Below are 23,535 nucleotides of genomic sequence, written 5' to 3' on the forward strand. Positions count from 1 at the left end.
CTTACTGGCTTCTCCCTGCTGCCTGTACACAAACCCAGATCTGTCCACCAAAAAAAAAAAGTTTCATTTGACCTCATTGCTCTCTCTAGCTTTCTTTCTTTCAAGACTAAACTTCTTGCATGTGGGTTTGTGCCCACTCCTCAGCCTCACCTCAATCCCCTCCAGTCTGGGCGTCACACCCACTGCTCAACCTAATGCAGTGGCCTTTTTTCAGGTTTTGTGTGTTTGATTACTTTAGATTTTCCAAAGTTTTCAAATGGACAAAGAAGTAGAGAGAACAGTATAATGAACACATACATTCATTACTTAGATTTAATCATTGTTAATATGTTCCACAAGTGTTTCATTCATTTTCTTGCTAAATTAATATTCAATAAATTACAGACATTCTAACATTTCCCCCTGAAGTTATTCAGTATGCATTTATAAAAAAGGAGAACATCTTCCTACACATCCACAGTATCATATCACACCTAACAAAATTAACAGTAATTCTGTAATATCTTAAACACGTTTCACATTCCTATTATTTCCTCAATTATTCTGGAAATGTCTTTACAGCAGGTGTGTTCAGACCATACTGCAGTCACGGATGTCCATTGTGTTTGGTGGCTGTGTCTTGGTCTTCACCATCGACCTCACCACATTTGCCTCTGTTAAGCACTTTCTTCCTGAAATCTTCCCTTGGTTTCCATAATATCAACTTTCTCCCTCTCTGCCTCTCTCTCTCCCTCTCTCTCTCTCTCTCTTAGTTTTCTACTCCTGACCATCTGTTTTCTTCAGACTTTTCCTTTGCTACTTGTCTTTTCAGTATTGGCGCTTCACAGGGTTCTGTCCTGGGATCCCCATTCTCACCTTAAACTTGCTTCTTAGGTAATTCTACTGAATGATATTCCATTGTATATATGGATATCACCTATTGTATGGCTATACCACATTTTGTTTCCCCATTTATCAGTTGATGGACATTTGGATTTTTTCTACTTTTTGGCTATTGTATGTTCATAATATGCTGCTATGAACAGAACTTGCATATAGTCATTTGTATTTGTATACAAGTTTCATGTGGACATATGTTTTCATTTCTCTTGAGTATATACCTAGGAGAGGAATTGCTAGGTCATATGGTAAGTCTATGTTTAACATCCTAGAGAACTGTCAAACTGTTTTCCCAAGTGGCTGTGCTGTTTTACAATCCCACCAGCAATGTAGGAGTGTTGCAATTTCTCCACATCCTTGCCAATACTTGGTATTGTCTGTCTTTTTGATTATAGCTGTCCTAGAGGATGTGAAGTGGTATCTCATTATGGTTTTGATTTTTATTTCCCTGATGGTTAAAGATTTTAACATTTTCTCATGTGCTTATTAACCACTTATACATTTTCTTTGGAGAAATGTCTATTTAGATCCTTTGCCAATTTTTCACTTGGGTTATTGTCTTTTTATGACTGAGTTGTACAAGTTTTATATATTCTAGATACAGTTTCTTTTCAGAAATACAATTTGAAAATATTTTCTCCCCTTCTATGGGCTGCCTTAGGATGTTTTGTAATTATCTTTATACCCATAGTTTTTGGCAGAGTAGGCTAGCAACTACTAATTATTTATTGAATTCAATTGAATTCCTCATAGGTCTTTTATGCAAAGTCTTTAATCATCTTTTTTAGTATCACTCAACTTCAATTTTCTTAGAGTATAAGAAAAATGAAGAATATGAGCAATTTCTACTGGACATAAGTATTATTTAAAACTCTAAATGTAAGTAGCTTTTAAACAATAGATTTTAACAAATCACTTAACCTCTACAGGCCTCAGTTTCCTCAGTGATAAATTGGAGAGAGGTTTTGGAGTTTGCACTTGATTATCTCTAAGCCTGCTTCTACTCTAACATTTAATAAGTTTAATAATAACAAAAGTCAAGACCATTCCTGGTGGCATGCAGGGCTCAGAGCAAGTCCCTTAGAAAAATCACCATGTCTGCCTTGCTCACTGCTGCATTCCAAGCACAAAGCACTGTGACCTACACATGCTAAGTAATGAACTAAATGGTCCTACTTAATCCCCATTAAGCTCATTAAGTCCTGCACTGGTAAAGATCATCAAGCTGTTGCTGATGCCCACATTTGCATCTCTAGCCAGGACTCTTTCCCCGTTGAGTCGGTGAGTCCGTTTGCTGATCCAGCACTTCCACCTGTGGGTCTAATACACACCACAATTGTAATGTGCCCCAAAATAGAACTCTTCATTCCCCAGTCTGCTCTGAACTTGCTGCCCCATTCCACACCCCATGCTAGGCTTTCCAATTTCAGTAAAATGGCACCACCTCCAATGAGATGCTCAGGCAAAAACCTAGGAATCATTTGTAACTGCTCTTCTTCTTCCTTAAAGGCTATCCAATTCATCAAAGAGGCTTATCAGTTCTACCTTCAGAACATACCCAGATCCAAGCACTTCTTATCACCCTGGCCCAAGCCACAGCCTTCTCTTCCCTGGATTCTGTAGCAGCCTCCCACCTGCCGCCCCTGAATCTACTCTGCCCCACTTACAACATTTTCTCCACATAGCAGCCAGGATAATTCCCCCAAAACTTAAACCAGATCACACCACTCCCTTGTTAACTCTCCAAAGACTTCTTGTCACACTCAGAGTCCACCTGATGTCCTAACCATGGTAGGCCTAGAACATTTCACACACTGGGTCTGGCTTCCTCTCTGATCTCACCTCCTCTCTCTCTCTCTCTCTCTGCCTTGCTGACTCCAGTTTGGCCTGGCCTGCCTCCTTATAGTCCTTGAGCATACCCAGAATATTCCACCTTGGGGCCTTGGCACCTACTGCTCTCTGCCTGCAATGCTGGTTCACTGAAGATTTCCGCGTGGCTCACTCTCTTGCTTCCGTCAGGTCTCCGCCTGAACGCCACAGCCTCAGGGAACGCTCATCCAACACTCTTTCTTAAAAAGCCCCTCCTGCAACTCATTTTCCCTTTCTTCTGCTTTATGTTCATTCACAGTACTTAATGTTCCCTAAAATATAGTACGTGTGTGTGTTTGCTTACTTCTTAATTGTCTCCCCAACTAGAACGTCAGCTCCAGACAGGCAGAGATAGAGCTCATCTCCATTTACTGCCTATTCCTATTGCCGGACACTGGGAACTTCCAGCACAGATAGACATTCAGTGAATCCTGTTGAATAAATAAATAAATTGATGATATCATAATTAATCATCTGAGAACAAGCCCTGGGTTTGTGTCAGTTACTGATTTGCCTTAGGCAAATGGTCCACTTTTCCCAGGTCGCAGTTTTCTCCCCTATAAAAATGAGCTATTAACACCTACTGTGAAGGACTGTTGTGAGGATTAGAGATCAGGGATGAAGGTGCCCAATATTAGGTGCTCAATTCATGGACCTGTAATTACCATAAAAGTAAACATTCTCCTTTATGCATTGCTTGGTTGAAGGACAAAGGGGACCATCAGGCCTGCTCTCTTAGAACCACAACTTACCGACTGAAAACGCCACGCAGGCTAAGGAAGGAAATGAATCAACTTCAGTGTGGCAGGCGCAGAGAGCTGGGTGTACACACCAGCCAGGACACCCAGAGACACCACTTTCAAATTCAAGTCAGGGCACTACTTTGCGCTGTGGACCGAGCAGGATCGGAGGGCATGATTCAAAATGACCTCAGCTTTTGTCTCATCTGGTCCTGCAACCAGACCACAAGCAACACCTCATCCAGGGTGGTAATTTCCTTTGCAGCGCTCTGCCAAGAGGCCCCTCGACATGGTAAAATACCATACAGTTATTACAAAGGATGAGGCATTTCTGTGTGTTCTGACATGGAAAGATCTTCAACACAGATCGTGGAGTGAAAAGCTGAAGCTGTAGATGCATATACAGTACACACACACCGACAACACTCCACTCCACTTGCCCACAGGTTTCTATATCTACATGTAAACATGGAGGAAAGGGTCTGGAAGGACAGAGACCACCGGGGAATCTCACACCTGGGGTGAGATGCCTGGGGACATCTTTTCATTTTCACAAAAACTCCTGGGGGCTACTGGCATTTAGTTCCCCAGGGACAGGGGATGCTAAATATCCTATCACTGGGAAGGTCCCACATTGCAATAGTATCCTTGCCCAGATGCCAATAGTAGCCCAAGTGAGAAACTGCACAAAAATTTGGGTTGGTTATACTTGCAAATTCATCTGTGACTCACAGTGAAGAATTGTTTTTCTGTCTTTGGTTTGAACTACTGAGATGACCAACTCATGTTCTTTCTGGATATATAAAATAGTAAATTTTATAACTGATAGTCAAGAGAAGAAAACTGAATGCCATGCCAGTTGCTCTTGCTATTGGTTTGGGTTTGATGTCTTCCATTTACAGTATGTGAGTATTCTGAGATTAAGGGTTGTCCAGGCACCAACCAGTGCCTTTGTACTTAGCTGAGGCTTCAAGACAAATGTCCCGTCTTGCAGACAGGCAAGAGTGAGAGCCTTCAAAGGAAAGTCGGGCGGGTCCTTTCTCCCGTGGTTAGCAGTTCCCGCATGGGACAGTCTGCTTTCAGACCACCAGTTCATAGGAAGCAGCTCCCAGCTCATGGTAGCAAGAGATAGAAAGGTGATGACTGGCAAAGCAGAAAGAATGTGTGATACTTTCCCTTTCAATTCCATACTCTTTGACACTATTGTGGCTCATGCATTCAACAAATATTTACTGAGCATCTACTGTGCGTCAGCATTGTGCCCGGTGCTGGGGTACAGCAGAAAATGAGACAGATATGATTGCATGCTAGTGGGGAAGTCATAATAAACAGATGTACAAAAATCCTATCTTTTAAAATAGTGATAACTGTTATAACGAAACAACATGCGGTAATGGGATTAATGGAGCCTAGTGAGGTCGACACATGAGAGAGTTCAGCAGAGACCCCTCTGGGGAGGCGACCTGAGGAGGGGAGCTGGGTCCTGTTGAGGAGAATCAGTTGTGCTTCTGGTGGCCATGGTGGCAGCTGTGGGAGGCCCATGTCTGTCCCTATCTCTTCCAGCCTGGCCCAGGGCATCGTGCTGTCTGCAATAGCAGATGCAGTCTAGATCTTGTGGGTTATTTGTGCTCCTGGGCAGGGGACAATGATCACGAGGAACGTTCACACCTCTTACTTTGTTGGCCCAGGCTTTCAGCTGCAGTCAGGCCAAGATTTCACCTGCATCTAAGACAGCTGATTTCATTTGTTTCACAGTTGTAGGACTAGAGATTGCTGGTTAACTGGCACGAGATTTTCAAAATTATTGTTACTTAAAAACACTCGTATGGCAATTACTTTGTATCAGACACAGTTCTAAACACTACAAATATTAGGTCATTTAAGGCTAACAACAAATCTACACAACCCAACCTAAGGCCTACTCTCCTCAGTTCTCACACGAGGACCCTGAGGCTGTGTCTCCAAGCAGGTGCCCTTTCTGGGGTCCACAGCATGGTCCTGGCCTACGGGCAGCACCAGCACTGGGTGGGGAGGACCCCACGGCACAGGCGCTGGTGTTAGCCGTGCAGATCCTTGACCTGCCCCAGAGCTACTGAACCAGAATGTGTACTCTGCAGGGGATCCTACGGCTGGCCAAGTTTGCGGACACTGACCTCGTCCATTTTTTCATTTTTAGAAAGATGATCGGAAAGGTTAGCCCACCATATCTAGCTAAGTGTTCAAAACCAGGTGAGTGTTTTATTTTTACACACCCTTTTACCTCCTTATTGTAAAGTTCACTTTTCAAGTAGAAGAACCAAGCTCAGCAGGGTTAGAATCAACCAGATAACCAGGGATCACTGAAGCAGGACGTGGTGTAGGCGAAAGGCCGGGATCGGTGGTGACTGGGGTCGGGAAGGTACAGGGAGAAGCTGCAAACCACAGACAGTGTCCCTGCCCGAAAGACTACCTCATCCAGTGTGGGCAAGGGACATGTAAGTGCCAAAGGGAGAGGAGGGACAGAGGCACTGTCCTTTTACAGTGACATTTCATCCCACATACAGCTAACAAGTCACTGTAATGATATATCCTTGCAAGGAAGGAAAGAAAGAAGGAAGGGAGGGAGAGAGGAGGGGCAGGGAGGGAGGGAAGAAGGAAGGGGATTTAATGTCGGGGGCGTTCCCCTCACGTTCCCTTGAGCAGACACTTCAGAGGGAGGCTGCATTTCCCTGGGCTTCTCAGCTACCCTGGGCCTCTGTAGCACGTGGCTCCCTCTAGGTGAGAAGGGATCCAATGTTTAAAGATTTTTCATAAAACACAGCTCTGAATGTAAACCAACCACATTGTCTGGTCGTCAGCCAAAAAACATGGTCTGTTCTGGTGCTAGAAGAAAATGGCTATGTTAGGCTTCTTGAGAGATATATGTGTCTCATTCTTTATGGGTGATTTAGAGGATTTTCAGGAGACATGTTGACTGTCCGTATTTCATGGTGTGCGCTGACTTCAGACACTACCCTTCATGTAAGATGCAAGTGCACTGTGTGTGAATGCCTGACTTCCTCTGTTGCCAAGGCTGAGAAACTGGTCAACCAGACTCCATCCCACGTTGCAAGGTCCACGCTGTGGGGGGAGAAATCTGACTGCAGCCCAAGGAGGAGGCAAGAGCCTTATAAGTACCAGTGAAACCGGACTGTGAAAATATCCACTGCACTATTACTATGCTAGGGGTGTGCTCAAAACCCCTGCAAATTGCAGAGCCAGGTGCTGGGCACTCCTTCCCCTCCCACACCGCCCTCACCTTGGCAGCCTGGGCTCCGCCCCTTCGCCCCTGCAGCCAGCCTGCCCTCTGGGTACTCCTTGACCCTGTGGCAACCCCCCCGCCCCCCACACTGATGAGGCAGTCATCCAGAGAGTGGACGACTTGGCACGGGCTGTACCCGGCCAACCCCAGGGTCTCCCTCTCACAAATGTGATCTGAGTGGCAGGCCATCTGTACTAGGACATCCAGATGGCAGCAGGCTCTGAAGCCAGGAGGTCCTGTGGACTCTCGGCTGGTAGATGCCAAGCGGAGACAGGCAGAGCAGGGATAGGTGGGCCTGGAGAAAGTAGCCAGCCATGTGAGCAACTTTTCTGTTCAAGTTTCCTGGGCCGGGCTGCACCTGACTGTCTAGCCTAGGTCTCCTTACTTACATCCTTATGCCAACTCCAGTCCCCTTTTAACTGAGCTAATTGGCATTGGATTCTGCCTCGGCATTCGAAGAAGGCTTTTTACTGGAGCAAACAGCGAGATTGGGCCTTACGCTATCTCCTGGGGCCCTCAGGGGCCTGAGAAGCCTTGTGCAAAGGAGATAGCTCTCTAGCCCTGTGTAGAACTCACTAGCAAGCCTCAATCACTGTGACCTTTTGTGATCCAAAATGCAAAGTTCTAGAATTTAGCTGGTCTTGGCAAATTTATTGTCTAAGAAATCCTTTTCTATAGGACAGGTATATTTTCTTGGTGCTATGAAAAATGCCCACACGTGGTCTGTAGCCTTCCTCTTCTGATGGCTTCTCTTTGTGACAGGCATGCTTGTCAATGCTGGGCATGAACTTCCCACACTGTTTATCACATGTGGCATGTGATAATAGCAGCAATGTCCAATGGTTTTAAAATTTTCAGCACAGAATCTTTTTTTAAAAATTAATGTGACTTGAAACCTCAGTACAGAAGGGATGTAAGCCAAGCTTTCCTCTGGGTTTTTTCTCTTGGCATCCCTGCCCCTACTCCACCTGCAGACTCTTCTAGAAGCCAGTGGCTACAAGAACAAGCATTCAAGGCACCGCTCAGGGCAGCGGAGCCTTTCATCCTTATCTAGAGCAAACATCATGGAGCATCTGTTACATATTATAGCCCATTCCAAGTGCTGGAAAGACAGCGAAGTGTAAGACACGTCCACAGCATAAAGGAGAGGTGGGGCAGATAAGATACAAACCACCATCAACCAGAGCCCGTGCCCAGAATGAAGGGGCTGTAACCACAGCCGGGGCTGTGGGCTCAGAGGTGGGGGAAGTGGCCAGGGCCTAGAGTAGTTGGGGGAGGCACCACCAAGGAGGTGGGCCTTGCTCAGCCTTTCAATAGGTTTACGTAAAAAGAGAAAGTAAAATCTGAGGGGTGGGGGATGCACCCAGACAAGAGGAGAAACATGAGCAAGGGCGGAAATGTCTGTGGCGTACCCAGGATGGGCAGCTGATGAATTTGGCTGGAGTGACAGTGCATTCTGAATGGGGACCTGGGAGGGGCCAGGATCTGAATGACAGGCTAGGAAAATTCAACTCATTTCAGAGACCATCAGGAGATCTGAATGATTCAACTTAGGAAAAAAAAACATTAGAAGGAAAAAGAAAAACAAAATATGAACAAAAATGAGCCACTGAGCTGCTCAGACGTGACGGCTGGCTGGGATCTGCAGGAAAGGAAACGTTGGTGGCACGTTTCGTGGCTGCTGATCCTCCTCCCAAAAGGGCCACCGGCCTTCCAGACTGGCGAAGGCAAGCTGCATTATCTCCCACTTACTCGGCAGGCATCAGGAAGCACAGTGACTCATTTGACGTCCCCCAGCCGAGACTCCCGGGGGCCCTGACTCACAGCTCTTTCCGGAAGGATCCTCTCCAAGCAAGGACATTGATCACCAGACTCTTGTTCACTGGTTGGCGAGAGCAGCCTCCCAGACAGATCAGTGCTTCTCGGACCTGTCTCCTTCTGCCCAGATCGATGAACGGGAAACACCTGAACTTCTTCCCAGCCTCAGCCTCAGCTTCAGCTTGCTAGGACACACTCCAGCCAAAGGAATCCAGGAAGAATGGCCTTATGTTGAAGCCTCTCCTAAGACCATCGAAATGAACACACACACACATACACACACAGTCATTCTTGAGGCAGGCATGACCATTGGTGCTGTGAAGGTGAGGGCCCTGACAGAAGGGCACCGATGCTACAAACTTCCTTGGGGAAGACAGTATAAGACAGTCCCTCATTAGACACAATTTGATGGTGACAGATTTGAACTAGCCAGCTCTCTCTCTATCTCTGTCTCTCTCTCTTACATAATCAATAGCCTGAGTTTGTCCAGCGGTTGCCTGGAGTGAAATGGATTCTCCACGTGGGAAGCTAACCCAGACCTTTGCCCAATCACCCAGGACTCCCAGCCACTTCATTCCACAAGGCACACACTCATCTTTGTCACCCATTGCACGGATGCATACACCAACATAGAAGTAAATTAGACACTGAGATCTGATGTTGTGACTCATGCGATGTAGGTGGAGTTGGAGACTTTATAAGCAAAAGTTCAAAGAGAGGCTGCTACTAATCAATAACATTTGAGCTGACAGAGTACTATCCTTCCTTGAGCCTCCTAAGAATCTGGAGACATGTGGAGGGTATGGGCCTGTTTTCTGTTGCTTATAACAGAATACTTGAAAAGGAACTTACTTGTTATAGTTATGGAGGCTGAAAAGTCCAAGGTCAAGGGGCCACAACTGGTGGGGGCCTTTTTGCTGGTGGGGACTCTGCAGAGTCCCGAGGCACAGCAGGGTATCACGTGGCGAGAGGCTGAGCATGCTCATGCTAGCTCAGGCCTCTCTTCCTTTCCTTAAAAGCCACCAGTTCCCTCCATGACAACCCATTAATCCATTAATCTATTAATGATTACTCCATTCATGAGGGCAGAGCCCTTATGACCCAGTCACCTCTTAAAGGCCCCATCTCTCAATACTGCTACTTTGGGGATTAAGTTTCAACATGAATTTTGGAGGAGACATTCAAATTGTAGCCTACCATTAGTCGGGGGAGGGGTGGTTTCAGGGACAGAGACATAAAGAGTTTGAGTGTCTGGCACAAGGTCCCTGAACAAAGCAGTGTGTGGCCACCCTGTCACCCTGGTCTTCTGGTTCCAGAGGCTGTGTTCTTTCCAACAACTCCCCAGAGTGGATGAGAATGACATCATCAGAAATGAGGACAAAGAGGGACAAGGACAGCCACCCTACATCCCGCATCAGAGGAGGAAGGCTTTCTGACAGGGGGGTTGCAGTGGACTTCCTAGCACCTCGCTCAGAATTTCCAGGAGTCTATTCCTGAGGCCCTGGGGACCGGGGGCAGAGGGCATCGGTGGTGCCCTTAGGAGAGCACATTAGCTGCAGTTGCAGCCAGTGACTCAGCACTGACGGGAAGGCTGTCAGCTGAGAGCCAGGCCAGACACCCTCCCTGAGGTCACTGGCTGCAGTCAACACAAGACACGTCCACCTCGAGGTGCCTGTCACGACTCGAGAGGAAGGAGCTCTTAACACCACCTCCTGGGGACTGAGCCACCTCTCTTCCACAGTAAACACGCCACTGCCCCTGCATTGTCTTTCTAGTCCAGCTCGTTCTTTAAAATCTTCCGATTAAAAAATCCAAACCGTATGAAAGGCTGTACAATGAAAAGCAAAGCAATAGAGGTTTGAGCACTGTGCTCTAGTTCTTGACTCATCAGAGTGACGCAGCATCTCATGACTTCCATTTTTGTAAGAGGAGGAAATTAACCCACCTTGTGTGGCCTTCCACTTCTGCTCTCCTCTCCGCCCCTAGCTTCTGGCCCCCTTAGTATCATTGTTACATGGCACCAAGGTTTATAACTTTTATATTCTGTCCTAGAAATATAATGGTGTGTGCTGCTTCTATAGCTCGATTCTTAAAATTAAAACTGAACCGCCAGCATGTATAATACTCTGATTATGGAAGTACTATTCCCTCCAGAGGCAAGTGGAGACCTTCAGAGAAGGAGTCATATGTCACTAAATGTGTGCTGCTCAAACGGGAATAAAATCAACTAAATTGGGAGGTGGCCGGGGAGGGCATGGAACAATGTATTAAAGTTATTTTTCCTCCGCATCTTGAAGGCATTTCTCTACCTCCTGTCATTGAGTGGCATGAAGGACAGGAGGAACAAAATCAGGGTCCTCCCTTCACTTACCCAGCTATATTTCTTGAGCACCAACTATGTGCTGGGCACTATGCTAAGTGCTTAAGATGCATATAAGAACAGTTCTCACCTTCAAAAGGAAAAGACAGAAAAACCAAACACAGTGTGCAAAGAGCTCTAAGAAGGTGGGATTTTTTTTTTTTGCTGTTGTATTTTTAGTATTTAGCCTAGCCAATTATGAATGTATGAATGAGTGCATGCCAGAGTCATGCACAGTGGAGGAGGGGTAGGGGTTCAGGCAGGGAGGGGCACCCAGGAAGAGGCCTGGAGGCACCTGCTGCCTCAGGCTGGGAGGCTTGGAGCAGGCTCCCAAAGAGAGCTAGGGTTGAATTGTGAAGACCAAGTAGGAGTGGAGCATGGGAAGACATTGGGAAAGGGAAGTAGTTTGGTAGAATCAGAAGGTGAGTTTGGGAACATGGCAGGAGATGAGGAGGCAATGACAAGAGAGGAAACTCGTGAAAGGACTTGTGTGCCAGGCTGAGAAGCCTGGATTCCTTCCAGGGGTGACAGAGCATCTGGGAGGGCTGTCAGCATGAATAGCATGGCTTGGCCTGGTGTCTTAGACACACCCTGTGTGGGCAGTGTGAGGCGTACAGGGACTGGAGGCAGGAGTCCGGTTAGGGGGTGACACTGGCTCTGAGATAAGACATGAAAAGTAGCTGCCTACGGTACTGAGGTTGGGGTGAAGGGCCCAGATCCAGGAAACATTCAGGAGGTAGAACCTGCACAATTTGGTAGCTGAGGGGATTTCTAGGATGGACAAATCCAGGGTGAGCTCCTGATCCAAGTAGATGAGGAGGTGGTGACATCATCCACAAAAAGAGGGATCAAGAAAAGTAGTGAGTTCAGCACGTTTTGAGGATGTCTCATGGCAGATCTGTTATGCTTGTGGGACAGACACCCAAGTGGGGAACGTCTTTCAGCAGGTAGATCTATTCATAGACTTGAGACTTATTGGCAAGTAAATGGGAGATGAAGCTGAGGACAGAAAATGTAGAGTATTGTGTACATGAGGTGTATGAGAAACACCACCTTTCAGGATGACTAGACTGGAGAAGTCCATGAAGGAGGCTGGGAAGAGTTAAACTGGGAGACAGGAGGTCACTGTTTCAGTGCAGAGGTGTACAAATGAATGAATGATGAGTGTATGTGTATATTAAATGATTAATTACCTTACCTTTCCTTCTGGCTATCCCCTCTTGAACTTCAAGCACTGGACTGTACAACTAGAATCTATCCACATTAATCTTGGGGTGACAGTTACCAGAGGCACGACCTAGTTCTGCATGTGGTTATAAAGTTTCTCAAGGGTTTTCAGAAAATACTGGAAATCACAGAGAGTCTCAGTACTTTTCCAACCCGTGGTTTCCCTGGCAGTTAGCTTTTTTTTTTTTTTTAAGATGGGGTCTTGCTATATTGCCCAGGCTGATTTCAAACTCCTAGCCTCAGGCAATCTTCCCTCCCCAGCCTCCAAATAGCTGGGACTACAGGAGTGTGCCACTGTGCCCAGCTTTTTTTTTTCTTAAATTAACTTTCTATTTTGAATTAGTTCTAGATTTTGAGGAAAGTTGAGAAGATAGCACAGAGAATTTCCATATACTCAACACCCAGTTTCCCCTATTGTTAACATCTTACATTAGTGTAATACATTTGTTAACTAATGAACCAATACTGATACACTATTTTTGAGACCGAATCTTGCTCTGTTGCCCAGGCTAGAGTGTAGTGGCATCATCATAGCTCACAGTAACCTTGAACTGCTGGCCTTAAGCAATCTTCCTGCCTCAGCCTCCAGAGTAGCTGGGACTACAGGCGTGCACCACCACACCTGGCTAATTTTTTCTATTTTTAGTAGAGACGGGGTCTTGAACTTGCTGAGGGTGGTCTCGAACTCTTGACCTCAAGATATCCTTCCACCTCAGCCTCCCAGAGTGCTAGGATTATAGGCGTGAGCCACCATGCCCAGCCTGATACATTATTATTAACTAAAGTCTAAACCAGAGGTGGGCAACATTTTCATGTTGGAAGGCCGCATTAATTTAGCTGTAATCAAATAAGGCCACATTCAAGAGACTTCAATTAGATATACTTAAAAATGTACATTATTTTGTAAAACCTAACTACTATGTACTTAATAATTTCAAAAAATGAAAAGTGCTCGTTGATTTTAAAGTTAACTAACCTTTTAATGACTTTGTTTTATCTACATTTGGTTGCAAAGCATTTGAATATTTGGTAGAAGCATGGGGATCTGCAGTTTCAGGTGATCCTCTAGACATGTATCAATCATTTGTGACATTAAGGGTGTCTTGATTTGGGTTAGGTAGGAGAATGTAGATTCATAGCAATAAGTGGTTGAAAGCAAGAAAGCATTTTTCAGGCATGTTGCCAAAGATGTGAGTATTTTACTGCATTTTTCCATATTTCAATTGGATCTTTCTTAGCATCAAATAATGACTTTAAAATGTCATCTACTGAGAGCTCAATCAAGTCCATCTGTAGTTCTTTAGGTGCCTTGGTGATATCAACTAGGTGAGGCTGAAATGCTAATTTGAGTGTGATGTCATGATTCTCAAAGTCAGTGAACCTTTCATTGTATTCTCCAATTAATAGGTCTATAACAGCTGCATATTCTTCAAATGATTCACATATATCATCCTGCTCATCAATGAATGACCTTTGCTAACTGGGGAAATGTTCATCTGAAATTTCCTTTTGAAGAAGTGTTTTGAAAAAAGATAGCTTTTTTCAAAATGCTTGGATTTTTTTTGCCACATATCATATACAGACTTAGTTTTATCTTGCAAAGAAATACTCAGGTCATTTTGATTTGACACAATATCACACAAAAATGCTGCATTCTTATAGAAACCTTCTTTTAATAATGCACATTGCTGATTCTGTTCTTCATAAAATTTAACTATCTGGTCTCACAGAGCTAAAATTTGGCTAACACCTGCTCGTGTGTTAGCCAACACATTTCAGAATGATACAGCAAATCCACACTGAATACCTCTTTGTTCAACTTAAGTATGTTATGATACTGATGATGCTGTGCTGCATTTGCATGAATATAGTTAACAATACTTATAACTTGTTGCAAAGCGTCACTTAAAATAGTAGCTTTAGCACAGAGATTTTGCTAAATACAATGCAAAATACAATGAAAAGACATGAGAGCATCTGGATCTGTTAATGCTTGTTTTATTTGTGCGGTAAATCCTTCACATTTTCCTGTCATGGAAGGTGCACTGCCCGTACACATACTCACTAAATTTACCAAATTCAGTCCAACTTCACAACATTTACCTTGAAAGTTCTTGAAGATATCTATTTCCTGTGTTCTGTTTGCAAGAGTACCCAAAGTGAGTAATTCTTCATAGCAAAGAAAATCTTCCAGTATGACCCAAATGAAGTATGAAACCTGGACCGAGTCAGTAGTATCAGCTGATTCATCCAAAGAAATGGAATAATATATATTTTCCTTTTGAAGTATTTCATGCATTTGTCATGGTAAGTTGAAGGCTAATTCATGCTGCTAATCAGTTAGGGTCTCCTTAAAAGAAGCAGTTGTTTGTATTTTGAAATGTTATGGGGTCTAAACCTCCTACAACTTTGACAATTCTTGCTTTCACAATTTCTACACCATTGAAGGGCTTCCGTTTTTTCCCAAGTACATAGGCTACTTTATAAGTTGCTTCAGTGGCATTATTTCCAGGTCTTATTGCTGCTTGAAAGCACTGTCTTTGCTTTTGCTTTTCATATTTTAATTTCTGCAACACAACCTGTTGTGCCTCTCCCTCTAATTTAAAATATTTGTGGTCCTTATGAATGTTATAATGCTGATGAACATTAAATTTCTTTAATGCTGTTATTGCAGTGTCACAAAGCAAGCAAATCATCTTATCTTTAGCAGAAATAAGATAATATTGCAATTCCCAATCCTCATTAAAAATCTGTTTTCTTCCTTTAGCTTTCTCTTGCTTTTCTTTAACATGATGGGCTGTTAGACAGAATTAAAAAATACTGTCGAGCTGTGCAACTATTCACAAATTCCACTTCAAACAGAAACATAGTGCACCGCTGTCAAAAGTTGATAACAGACTGGCATACTTGACCCCCAGAAACTCTTGCCAACCAGGCTTGTGCGGTAGTGCCACCAGTTACACAGGCTCAAAATGCACCTCAAAATACTCATCACTAGATTTTATTTTTATTTTATTTTGCTTTTTTTTTTTTTGAGACAGAGTCTTGCTCTGTTGCCCGGGCTAGAGTACCATGGCATCAGCCTAAATTATGAGCATAGCAGCTGTCAATTTAGCCCTTATGGCCTACTAATGTTCTAATTGTGCTGGTCAATCTGGGAGGATTATTTCATTGAATCTTATTTTATTCTTTGGTATTTTAAAAATAAAATAAAAACTGGGAGGCCAAGGCTGGAAGATTGCTTGAGCCCAGGAGTTTGGGACCAGCCTGAGCAATGTAGCAAGATCCTATCTCTACTAAAAAGAGAAAAATTAGCTGAGTGTGGTGGCGCATGCCTGTAGTCCCAGCTACTTGGGAGGCTGAGGCAGGAGGATCACGTGAGCCCAGAAGTTTGAGGTTGTAGTGAGCTATGATGACAACACTGCACTCTAGCCAGGGTGACAGAGCGAGGTCCAATCTCAAGAAAGAAACAAAAACAAAAAAAATAAATAAAAATATAAAAGATGAACAAAAATGTATTAATAAAAATAAAGGGATTTGCTCTATAAACTTTGGACTCAGTCAAAAGGCTGCACTTCAGGACCTAGAAGGCCACGTGTGGCCTTAAGGCTGCAGATTCCCCACCCCTGGTCTAAGCTTTATTCAGTTCTCTTAGTTTTTAGCTAATGTCCATTCTTGTTCTAGGAAGGCATCCAGATTGTTACATTTACTTGTCATGTCTCTTTAGGCTTCTCTGAGCTTTGACAGTTTCTCAAACTTCCCTTGTTTTTGATGACCCAGACAGTTTTGAGAAGTACTGGTCAAATATTTATAGAATTTTCTTCAGTTTGAGTTTGATGTTTTTCTCAAGCTTAGACTGGGATCATGGATTTGGGGGAGAAAGACCACAGAGGTAAATTGCTATTCTCATCATTACATCAAGGTACAGACCATCAACATGAGTCATGACTGTTGATGTTGACCTTGATCACCTGCTAAGGTAGTGTTTGTCAGGTTTCTCCACTGTAAAGTTACTCTCTTCCCCCCTTTCCACATTGTACTCTTTGAAGGAAGTCACTATGTGCAGCCCACACCTAAGGAGTGGAGAGTTATGTTGCACCCCTTGGGGAAAGAGGCAGTTAGCTTTTTAAATCTCACCCTGCCTTTTCGTTTAAAGGAAACATCTTTCCAGCATCCTTTCCTGTCTTTCAGATACTTGTTTAAGAACACACAGGCCTGTGAACTATGGAGCCTGACTTTAAGGGGACCTTTTATGGGATTTAACATTTCTAAATGTATCTAAATACATGCATCTCAAAATATTACATCACAAGATTTTTATTTTTATTTTATTTGTTCTACTTTTTTTTTTTTTTTTTGAGACAGAGTCACCACACCCTGCTAATTTTTTCTATTTTTAATAGAGATGGGGTCTTGCACTTGCTCAGGCTGGTCTCAAACTCTTGACCTCAAGTGATCCTTCTGCCTCTGCCTCCCAGAGTGCTAGGATTACAGGCGTGAGCCACTGTGCCCAGCCCACAAGATTTTTAAATGCAGGTAAAGTGACTTCCTTTCAGGCATGGAGGTCCTCTTCAAGCAAGCCTGGAAAGATACTTTGTCCAGGGGCCTATCTGGCAAGGCCTCACCCCTAGTCCACCCTGCTGATGCCACAACTGGGGCTGACCCAACTACAGAGTCAGGAATAAGTGACACCCCCTCCCTCAGGAATTGGAAAGGAAGTACTTGAAAAGAATAATGATGCAGGGGATCTTTTCATTGTATCACACAGATAAATGAAGCCCTACTTTGTCCCCCAAACAGCACTTGTTCCTATAAACCAAGAGTATCACTGTAGAGACACACAGCATGATTGGAGCTTGCATCACTACTGAGAAAAGTAAAGCAAGAGTTTCACACCAAGATTGTAGAAAAGAGGATTATTATTTAAAAACATACTGAAAGTTCAACAAGAGTACCTGCCATATGAGTTGGGAAACACAGCACTTGTAATAAACTTTTATAATTTAATAAAAAATTATTGCACGCTGATAAGATAAGACCCTACTCCCCTGCTCTGGTTGCCTCCAGTGGCTGTGTCCGCTCCCCCAAACCCCTGCAGCCCCCCTGCATCTCTGCAGGGCAGGGAAGAACAAGGAGGCAACACACATAAACTGTTTTTTTCTCTCACTCTCTTTTCCTCCTTATTGCCTGGACTTTGAAGTTCAATGTCATGTAAACATTAACTGCTTCTTAAATAAAGCCACAAAGAGCAAACTGTAACCTGAGCATATGATTTACCCCAACATTTTCCCATGAAGTCTAAGGATTCCTTTTTTCTCTACCAGTGTGTCTCTATCTTACAGAATTTAGTTTTGAAATAATCTAAATTTATCATTATTATTGTTATTATTGTTTTGTTATTGAAGTGTTTTCCAAAGAACGCCTGTTAAGAGATGATTTTAGGTAGTAATATCCACTAAGTTTCCTTTTAAATATATGTAAGTTAAAAAAAAGTTTGATTTAAGGAAAAAATACATTAAATAGCAGTAAAAATGGTAAAAGGGCAAAAATTATTCCTGGCTGAAGTCTGGGACCCACTGAACCTTCCATTAGACAATTTCACAGGTGAAATCGATTGCACAGGTGAAGCCTTAATCGTCTTATTGTAACTTTAGGAACAACCCACAGCAGCTAAGATAGTACATTTATTTGTTTTGCTAGTCATCAGCCATCATCTATCTATATTACCAACAGTCTGTTTGTTCTTGATACAGTTGTGCTGATCATGATAATCTAAATTAGCCTGGTAAACCCTTCAACTCGCCAAACTACGTGCTTCATTAATGCAATATTTGCAAAGTTGGCATTTGGAGATATTTTTAGATTTTCTCCTAGGTTACCTTTTATTTTCCCCAAATTAAGGAAATATAAAATTATAGTGACTTTTACTAACGTTGAGAACGTTAATATATATTGCCATCTGGGTTGCTGAAGAAACAATACCTTAGTTTTAAGAGCTTGACTTTCTAAAAATTATGTCTTAATCACTCCTCTTTCTCCACTGTGGTGGTGTGTTCTTTCATAATGTACAGTATATGTCATTCAAAGTTGGCTCGCTGGACCTGAATTGTGTGGCCATATGCTCTCAAATAAATGAAAGACTGATACTAAAAACATGCTAATTCCCTAACCTTTTTTCCTGCACTAAGATGTTTTTCCTTGGCACATAATTAAATGTTTTTGAGCATTTGCTAGATTTCTCTCAATGGCAGGAAGCTTAGATATTTATAAATTTCCTCGGTGCACCATTTCTGATTAGTTGACCTTTTCTAAATACCAAACAGACCAGTTGCAGTCAATTCTATCACCACCACGATCAGCTTGCCCTTTTCCATAAAACAACTGTTCGTAGACCAAAATAAAGTTCTTGGTTGTTTTAATTTGCTTTTGAGAATTGGCACAGACACAGAACAAATGGCTGTTAACATTGCAGAGTTTTGAATTTATCTTAAAATATGACCACTGCTGTTTATACCTAAGTTTCAAAGAGTACTTTTTTTTTGTTATTCTGCTTTTATTTTATCTTTATAAATACTGCTTTTATTTTATCTTTATAAATATACTCTTCATTTTTCAAAGTGACTTAAATTGCTTTATTGATTCCAGGTATCAGGGATAATGCATCTAATCAACTTTGAAAACAAGACTGTTACTATCACATTATTTCTGAACAATACATTAACGCTTTTTCCATTCATGCCCATTCTCCAATCCTTTCTTCTTTCTCTCCCTCCGTCCTTTCTTTCTTTTCTTCTCTCATCAAACCTTTACTGAACATCAACATATCAGATACTATGCTAGATGCTGGAGAATCAATGATAGAAAAACTCTTGGTCTCCATAAAGCTTATTCTATTGATTTAAAATCTTTCCTTCCTGTTTGTTCCAAAGGTCATTTGGAGAAAATACATTAATGGAATTCATGGGTAAGAAAGCAAACATGGGCAGCTTTCACAGAGTTGGAGAAAAATTATGTCACCAACCTTTAGCTGTTGCAGAATAATCTTCTTTGGGGCTCTGGCTATATCAACAGTTCTTCTTTTCCCCAAGAACTGGCTTTGGGGAGGGCATTCTTCCTTCTGCAGCATAAATAATTCCCTGGGTGGGAATGTTTAGATGGACACCAGGTGGATGAGAACCAGGACAGCAGGAGAGGAGAGGCCTCCTAGAAAACTCAAGTGCCCACACTCATCTGGTGGGGCTGCCCGGGCCTCACTAGAGAGCTCCTGTAGAAAACCACAAATGCACAGGAAATTGGCAAAAATCAGATAAAGGTGAACTATTAAGTGACACATGTACAGAAGGGAAACAGTTAAGAATTAACCCAAATTAATTTAAGGCTACAAGAGTGAGTGGTGCAACGGTTTAGTTAATAAGAAGCTAGTCTCCAAAGTTAGGGCATTTGAGCCAAATGACTAAGGGCTTTCAGAGGTATCAACGGGCAGGTGGCTGGACAAAGGGACCTATCACAGGGAGGATCATAAATCAGTGTGGGAACTAGGAGCATGCACTGTACAGTGGATCGATAAAGAGTCATTCACACATCCATCTACCCATACATATATCTGTTGATGACCCATCCAGCAAATACTTACTGTGTACCACTGCTCTAGGTGATGGTGTTGGGGATATGGCAGTGAACACGCCCTCATGGAACTTAAAACTCAGCAGCTTCCAGGCAGCATGTTTAAAAATCAACTGGAATGTAGGTAGGGATTACAAAAAGAAAAGGGCAATGTTGAAACTTGAGTCTGCTGAGTTTGGCTAGTTTCTTTGGAATACCAGGGCCCAAAGAAACTTCCAGTGGAACAAAGTGTCACCTAGTCCTTCATCTTTTCCCTAGTCTGGGGTTATGTTCCCCTTTTTTCTTTCTCTTAGCTCAGCAAGACCATGGAAGCATCTACCTCTTCATGCTCAGGCCCATCTATATTTAGGCCTCAAGTCCTGCCTTAACAGGGAGCATGGGACCTTTGGCTGTCTGTGTTTGCCTAGGAATGTGCTTCTTGAATTTCTGATTTCTTCACTGTTTTTGATCTCTAAAAATTGAGTTCAAGTCCCGCATTTTCCAGGGTCAATATTTACCCAGTGTCCTCTGCTTAACTGATACCCATCAGTCTAAATGACTGTGCTCAAATCCTTAACCCAGCCCTGAAGAATTGGAGTGTTGGTTGTAGTAGCCTGTTCAGAGCACCTAGGAAGTGCAGTCCATGGACAGAGGTGAGAAAACCCAAAAGTGAGAGGGGTTAGCCAGGCGTGGTGGCGCATGCCTGTAGTCTAGCTACTTGGAACGCTGAGCTGGGAGGATCACTCAAGCCCAGGAGTTTGAGGCTGCAGTGAGCTGTGATCAGAACACTGCACTCCAGCCTGGGTGACAAAGTGAGATCCTGTCTCAAAAAAAAAAAAAAAGTGAGATGAGTTAAACATCTGGAGACCAGATCAGGAGGTGTAACCTATAGGCATCATAGTCTATAGGGGACTTGTTGCTTCTAGAAGATTCTCCCTGAAATAATTCATGTTGTGTTGTGGTTTGGAGATAGTTTGGTGGTGAGAGTAAGGGGCCTCTTTGTAAATAAAATGAAAGAAAAGACCATTTGTTAATTCAGACAAAACAGAGGGGTATAGAATGGACAACTACTCAGAGAAGGGTGATTGTTCCTTAAGTGTCTGGAAAAGCCATGGAGGAAGGATTTATCACAGTGTCACCAGCACTGCGCAGGCCAGATGACTGACTGCTTTTCTGGCCCATGTTGGCACTCAAAAAGTCTGAAATTTTGGAGCATTTTGGATTTCAGGTTTTTGGATTAGGGATGTTCAACCTATACTTGATTTATGAATTTCTGAGAGTTACGTTAAGAGAAGGGGAAGGAGAAACCCAGCAATCTTGCTTTCATAGCTATAGGCCCTTCAGTGAAAGGAAGGGACCCTGGAACCACATTGGGTGACCACACGGAAGCGGGTCCACTCCCTCAGCCACAGGACAGTGAGGCTGCCTTTGTACCTGTTGTGGGGTTCCATTTAGAATGCACTCATTTGAGTTCTTAAAAGAAGTCTCAAGTGGATTCCGAGTGTGTCAGTTTGCAGAACTGGTGGGCTGGCAACCCCAGTAGACAGCTACTCTTGTGAGGCCTTTAGGTGAGAGAATCTGGCAGATGATGTGATGTATGACAGATGTTGATATCTGGCCTGACCCTAGGGGAGAGAGGGCCTACGCCAGAAGCAAAGGCCTTTTTAGGAAGGACTTCATACGATTTGAACTGGCAGCATTGTGAATTGAATGTGGTGAGATTGCATATGTAGCTAGAGGTCTGGGGGCTCTCAGGTTACAAGTCAAATATTACAGACTCACAGAGCTATGAAATATGCACAAAATTCTTTAGAGCCAAAAAATGCACAGTCAGGCCCAATATGTCACATTTAAAAGAAAAATCTCTTTAACTGTCTGGCTTAATAAAAGACAGCTTGATTCTCAGCTTCTACATTCCAGTCTAGTCTGATGTTATTTTAGTTAAAGTATACGAAATTGGCCTCATAGAGATATATATTTGGAAATGGCAGGGGGAGTATTTAAATAGCTTTTCAGGTAATTGTAGATATTCTTCTTTGATACCACACTAAAACTCAACAAATGATCGTTTCCTAAAGTGTAGAAGCAAAGTATAATCAGTGAATTTTTTGTACTGTTACATCAAAAATCCACTGGACTATCTTGTAATTGGAATAGATTTTTTACCCATGCATCATGGTTTTGTACCATCATGAATTGGTCATTTGGAAAATATTGGTTCACTAAGTAAAGCGTTATTAAAATACGTCCACATATTCTTTGATGCTCCTCCCTTTAAGAGATGGAGCTTAATTCCCCTCTCCTTGATTGAGGGCTGTACATAGTGACTTGCTTCTAATGAATAGAATGTGGTAGAAATTACAGAGTGTGACTTCTGAAGGTAGATCATAAAAGACATTGAGAGTTCCACCTTGCTCTCACTCTCTTGGATCACTAGCTCTGGGGGAAGCTAGTCGTCATGTTGTGAAGATATTCAAAAGCCCTGTGGAGAGGTCCCTATGGTGAGGAACTGAGGCCTCCCATCAACAGCCAACAAGAAATGAGGCCTCCTACCATCTGCCATGTAAGTAAGCCAGCTAGGAAGCAGACCCTCCGGCTCCAGTCAAGTCTTCAGATGACTACAGTCCAGCAGACATGTTGACTGCAACCTCAGGAGAAACCCTAGGTCAGAACCACCTAGATAAGTTGCTCCCAAATTCTTGATCCACAGAAACTGTGAGATAATAAATGTTTATTGCTTTAAGTCATGTTTTGGGGTAATTCGTTATGCAACATCAGATATCTAATAAACTCAGTTATGTAGGTCTTCCAAATGTTGGTAGGTCAGTATTCGATATTAAAAAAAAAATCACATTCACTAATATTACCACAAAGCTCATCAAAAAAACTTTTATGGGTTGGCATGATGGCTCATGCCTGTGTCCTAGCACTTTGGGAAGCCAAGGTGGGAGGACTGCTTAAGCCCAAGAGTTCGAGACCAGCCTGAGCAACACAATGAGACCCAGTCTTGAAAAAAAAATTAAAAAATTAGCTGGGTGTGGTGGTGTGAGCCTGCAGTCCCAGGTATTCTGGAGGCTGAGGCAGGAGGACCACTGGAGCCTGGGACTTTGTGACTGTAGTGAGCTATGATGATAACACTGCAATCTAGCCTGGGCAACAGGGCAAGACTCAAAAAAAATCCCAAAACTTTTATGTATCGGGAAGCTGTCAAGCTCAGCATGGCAGAAATGTTTCTTAAAAGCTCAAATTTTCTCATTGGCATCAAATAATGTCAGTTGTTTCCTTTGAAGTAATGAGTTCACTTTGTTCATTTTCTAGAAAATGTCTACTAAATACCCAAGTCCAAGTAATCATACTGCCTGTCAGTTTCAAGTAAAAGAGGTGTTTTTTAGAAAAGCGTCCAGTTCAGCTAGCAACTCAAACAACCACAGAATTGTTTTTTCTCAAGACTTAATAACTCGGTATGCAGTAGACTTGCTTTTTGCATACTTCCCAATTTGTCACACAAAATATTAGAAAGACAAGTGCTCAAAGTTCAAAACTGAGTAAAATGAACACTCTTCATTAAGGACATTAAGTGCAACTGGCTTTCCCATTCCCCACCCCTGTAAGTATACTGGTGAAAAATACAGTAACTACAAACATATTAATAGTTTGGTGCCACCGCCTTGATTCATGCCAATGTACAGTTTTACTCACCATTTTATTTATTTTTTTAAAAGCTGGGGTCTCGCTATGCTACCTAGGCTGGAGTGCAGTGG

At 43.0% G+C, this 23,535-nt stretch overlaps 1 protein-coding gene across 4 annotated transcripts in view; it reads right to left on the minus strand.

Annotated features, from left to right (window-relative positions):
* The window catches only part of ZBTB38 (zinc finger and BTB domain containing 38), a 119,260-nt gene extending 99,797 nt beyond the window's left edge, over nt 1-19,463 (minus strand). For all 4 annotated transcript variants that reach the window (XM_069475389.1, XM_069475388.1, XM_069475390.1 and 1 more), the window contains exon 1: nt 19,194-19,463. The gene's annotated coding sequence lies outside the window, so the exon portion shown is untranslated. The remainder of the gene's footprint in view (nt 1-19,193) is intronic.
* Between the last annotated feature and the right edge of the window lie 4,072 nt (nt 19,464-23,535).

This window comes from Eulemur rufifrons, chromosome 7 (assembly GCF_041146395.1).
Source record: "Eulemur rufifrons isolate Redbay chromosome 7, OSU_ERuf_1, whole genome shotgun sequence".
In the NCBI taxonomy this organism is placed as follows: domain Eukaryota; kingdom Metazoa; phylum Chordata; class Mammalia; order Primates; family Lemuridae; genus Eulemur; species Eulemur rufifrons.